Source organism: Scylla paramamosain, unplaced genomic scaffold (genome assembly GCF_035594125.1).
Source record: "Scylla paramamosain isolate STU-SP2022 unplaced genomic scaffold, ASM3559412v1 Contig59, whole genome shotgun sequence".
Classification (NCBI taxonomy): Eukaryota; Metazoa; Arthropoda; class Malacostraca; order Decapoda; family Portunidae; genus Scylla; species Scylla paramamosain.
In genome coordinates this window covers 247501-252500 of record NW_026973724.1, presented here as the reverse complement: position 1 = coordinate 252500, position 5000 = coordinate 247501, and the positions used below count along the sequence as shown (strand labels likewise).

The window sequence follows — 5000 nt, the reverse complement described above, 5'->3', positions numbered from 1 at the left end:
CCAAATACTCAGTAGAGAAATTTGACGGAATGAAGTGAGTGTAGTAGACTAACACGAGAGTAGGAGAGGCCAGCCAGAGATGAGAGAAAAGAAGTGGAGAGGAAGACAAGGAGAGGAATTGTTTGCACACTTGTAGAGTTTTCAACGGTGAAGAGATTGCAATGGGTAACTAATGGTAAGACGAGAGACACCGCGAAGGATGAAGGAACTGCACGAGTGAAGAGAAGTGACGAAGAGAGAAACTCCTTAGAGATTTCTGATACACACTGTAGACTTCCAGAAGATGAAGATGCTGTGATGGATAACTGAAGGGGGACATGAAAGGATGGACGAGTAAAAAAGGCAGTGAAAGAGAGACATTCCTCAGAGATCTCATAATTTTTATAGGGAACTTGAATGCATTGAGAGAGCAAGAGAAGCTGGCGGGAATGAAGGGCACAGATTAACGAGATGTGAAGACGATAAGAATTGTTTGTATATTAAACAGACTTGTTATTGTGTAGTAAGCAGCTACAATGGGTATGGATGTGTGGAAAGAAGCAAAGAAGAGATAAATGCCTTAGATCTCAGAGTAAGAGAGTTCTCAAGGAATGAAGTGACTGAGGGACTCGACCCAGTAAGACAGCAGTGGCGACGGGCAAGAATGAATGCTGTGGCTCAGTGACACTTAGTGGTTACCTGCAGGTTACTGAGATGTATTAGGGAAAGTTGACAGGATGAAGTGACTCCATTAGTGCCTTTGGCAAGACACAAGTAACTACCAAGGATAGAAGAGATGGCTCACCTGAAAGAAGTGAAGGAGAAAAAATTAATGCAGGTATTGCAGATTACACACACACACACACACACACACACACACACACAAGTGCTCCATCTCACTATATTGTGGTGGGCAAGTTTAGCGTCAAGTGTTTATCCCTGGCCAGGAGGCGAGAAGGCGAGGTGGTGAGGGGGAGCCGTGTTCCCGCTGAGTGTCACCTCTGTTTATTTATCTCACAGACGCCACCTGTCCCCCGCCGCCGCTACAGCCCACGTTACAGTGAAAAGATCCCGGCACAAGCTGTCTGAGGCTCCTGCGAGAACCTGCAAGGCGAGGAGGCGTCACCACGGAAGTGTTTGGCAATAATGCAGCCATGCTTTTATAGAAACCTCTCTCTCTCTCTCTCTCTCTCTCTCTCTCTCTCTCTCTCTCTCTCTCTCTTAGTGGTTTGCAAATACTCAGGTTGTGCCTACACATGCAAGCTAATAGCAATGACTGCACATGATAACTTATTCCAGTGTTCAGGTCAAGTCAAGTGAATAGAATGAGGCAAATCGTACACTAAACAATGAATTACACATTGTTTCAGATAATATGGAGGACTCATTTAGAGCCACACGTAACACAGTGACGCTCACTCTCCATCACTAAACACTTGTATCAACACACACAACATACAATATTTTGATCACCGCTTAATAAATGAAGTACTCGTATATTAACACAGTACAAGTCATAATAACACACAGGGTCACTGCATGCGAAGGACCACAGAGAGTACCGTTTCTCACATCTTGATCAAGCACCGAATAAACACATGAAACACGTGAAAATACATGGAAAACCACACAATTCTTTGACACAACTACAGTGGAGACATTGAAGGCAGTAGGACATCACGAAGTACTGCCCGCGAACACCACGAAGTACAAAGCGACCAGCGACCCGCCTGTCTTCATGGCTCCGCGATCTGAGTGTGCCACACCTCGGCACACAACTCTATTGCTGCTGCTGTCTCCCGCTGTCTGCCTGCTGTGTGCCTGCGCTTCGCCTTATCTTCGGTGCGCTACACATATCTACGTTCATAAGGTCTATATCTCGCTTCAGAAACTCAGGAAACTCACTCCTACAAAAGCGTGTCCGTCAGCTCCCCTGCGCCACTAACCACCGAGGCACTGAGGGAAGCAGCGCCACTCAGGCAGTCACCACTCTTAACCTTGGCACCAGAGTGAGTGGTGTGTTGGGCCGACACTCAAGGGGATGGTTTCAGCTCCGCGTGTGGTGTCATGACCCTCAACCGCTGAATGAGGGTTGTCTTGGGAGGCCAGACTGCTTGCGCCGTCATCTGTCTTGCGGGGGCGGTGACGCGGATGATGTCAATACTAAAAAAAAAAAAAAAAAAAAAAAAAAAAAAACATTAAAAACCCTTGCAACTACAACCCGTTAAAAAGGTGTTTCTCTTGTTAATGATGCAGATATCTTGTTAATCTGAACCATAAGAACACCATTAAAAAAAACCCTATGACTTACACAACAACATACTGAAATAGTATTTCTCCTGTCAGTAATGCGGAAATCTTGTTAATCTGTCACTGGAAGCTTATAAAAAAACATTCCTAACCTAACTTAACATGTTCCTAACCTAACCTAATTTTTACAGATCCATGTCGGGGCATCATGAGAGAAAACAGCTTGTATGCTGTCATACGGACGCGGCGCTCACAACTTGGAATCTCAAACAAGCCTCTCCCACACCCACCTCTAATATCTTCCACCACGGTGACAGAGAGAGAGAGAGAGAGAGAGAGAGAGAGAGAGAGAGAGAGAGAGAGAGAGAGAGAGAGAGAGAGAGAGAGAGAGAGAGATTAGATTAGATTAGATTAAATTGTTTATTATCCACCAAAGTGGTTGTTACACATTTTACAAGTAGTCAAGTATACAAATATGATTTAATACCGGTGATATTTAACAATGTAAATACAATAAAGTTGAGGATCACTCGTCTATAATAGATGCACCACAAAAATGCTAAGTTAACGTACATACACTGGTACACTTACAATGAAAACATCAAGGTGAAACAAACCTAACTAAATATATTTTTGGCTATTTTATTTATTTATTTTATTTTATTTTTTTCAAGTCCAGCCTTAAAAGAGTTTATAGATGTGTCCTGTGTGAGGGAGAGCGGGAGAGAGTTCCACACTGTGGTTCCCAATATGACAGTGCGCCTATCAGCAGAGAGTGTGTAGGTGGCCGGTACAAGCAACCTGTGCCTGTGTCTTGTGACGCTACTGGTGATGGCTTGCCTGTTACATAGTGATAAAAACTATTTTGGATGAAACCCTCGTAAAATCTTAAATATTGTTGTAGCCACTTGTAAAACATGTCTGTGCTTTATTCGTAGCCATTGGAGTTCTTTATAAAATGGAGACACGTGATCATATTTCTTAACTCCACCTATGGCAACCCTTCCTGCAGCATTCTGTAACTTTTGCACACCAGACATTAATGCATCATTTGTAGTCCCCATATTCTAATACAACAGTTAATTAAGGTTAATACAAGGGCCTGTGTCACCATGATCCTGCTGTCCTTATCTGGGTTTTCACTAATTCAACTTACATACATTAAAATACCCACCACTTTCCTTTTCAGCTCATTAATATGGACGTCAAAAAGCAAGTAACTATCCAAGCAAACTCACAAGTTTTTCACGTGCTTACTTGGATGTATTACATTTCCATTAACATTCACAGTCGTGTTTGGGGGAGTGTGAGATAAAAGCTGGCGATTACCTATAAAAACACACTGAGTCTTGGAAGAATTAAACATGAGACCATTGTTTAGTTACAACATCGGGATCACCATTTTTATACAGGGGGACAACCAGTGCATGTTTCCATGACTCGGGGAACACGCCAGTCACCAAGGACATGCTGATGATACAGCTGAGGAGAGGACAGTGACACAGAGCGCATCCCGGACAAACTTTAATGCTATTCCGTCCGACCCGATGGAGTTGGTTACATCGAGGTCTTTAACGGTTAAGATAAGGGTGTCAGCGTCCACGGGCTCAGGTCTACAAGCAGAGTTCACTTTAATGGTATTTACTTGAGGATGATGAACAGTTACTACTACCCCTTCACTTCTTAGTTCTTCCTGAGAACGTCTGAAAGTAGTCTCCCCAACATTTGAAAAGAATTTATTGAAGTCAGTTTTTCATTTACGTTACCAAAATTGTGAGTATCATGTTTTTTTTTTTTCTGATTAGGAATAATTTCCTCAGTAACTTTCCATGTTGCAGAGATATTTCCTTTACAATCTTTTAGACGACCTTGATAATGCTCTGCCTTAGAGGTATTAATGAGTGCTTTGATATGCTTTAGCAGCTTTATAACGTTCCCTCAATCCAACGTTATTTGTACCGACTTTTAACTCTCTTTGCAACCTATTACGTTCCTCCTTTGCCTCACGAACATCGCCACTCATCCATGGTGCTAGTGTGCCTTTCACAGCTTTAGTCACAACAGGGGCACACACATCAAGAGGAAAACTAAAAACCTCATTAAAAATATACACTTATTTGTTAAGGTCGTCAGTTAAAAACACATTATTGATACAATACACATTGTATAAAAGCAGCAAACAGAAAGTGTCTTTATCACAGTGCTTCAGATCAGGGAGGCTTTTTATCACCGGTATTTTGCGAGGTTTTCTTACATTTATAGCGACGGACACGAGATCATGATCTGCAATTAACTGAGGGACCACGTCAAGGGATAAAACTACCTCAGGTTTATTAGTGATAATAAGATCCAGTAGAGTAGCTCAATGTCAGGTTTTTCTTGTGGGTTTATCAATAAAACTGAATCAACTTATCTCTTATTATTTTGCTAATTCTATTTCCTTATATCAACATATCATCATTAAAATCACCCAAGATAAAAACACTTTTGCCTCGCAAACACACCACCTTGAAAACCTCCTCTATGTTGTCAAAGGATGAGGCTAAAGCTTTAGGGTGTCGATACACACATCTAATGACAATGGCAGGCAGCTTCCTGCATTGCATCTGAACCCATACGTCTTCCACTCCTACCTGTCCTGGCACACCTAGTATAATGAGAGAAGGATTTAAAGTACTTTTTACATGCATGCAGACACCACCACCTCGTCCATTGTCACATCTAAATACCATATCTCCATCAATGTGAACATAACCACCTGGAGTGTCTGC

The 5000-nt window shown here is 42.2% G+C and overlaps 1 long non-coding RNA gene across 2 annotated transcripts in view; it reads left to right on the top strand.

The window, feature by feature from the left end:
- The window catches only part of LOC135098393 (uncharacterized), a 58282-nt gene extending 53640 nt beyond the window's left edge, over positions 1-4642 (top strand). For both annotated transcript variants that reach the window (XR_010266945.1, XR_010266944.1), the window contains exon 5: positions 2421-4642. This is a non-coding gene — a long non-coding RNA (uncharacterized LOC135098393). The remainder of the gene's footprint in view (positions 1-2420) is intronic.
- The last annotated feature ends 358 nt before the right edge of the window (positions 4643-5000 follow it).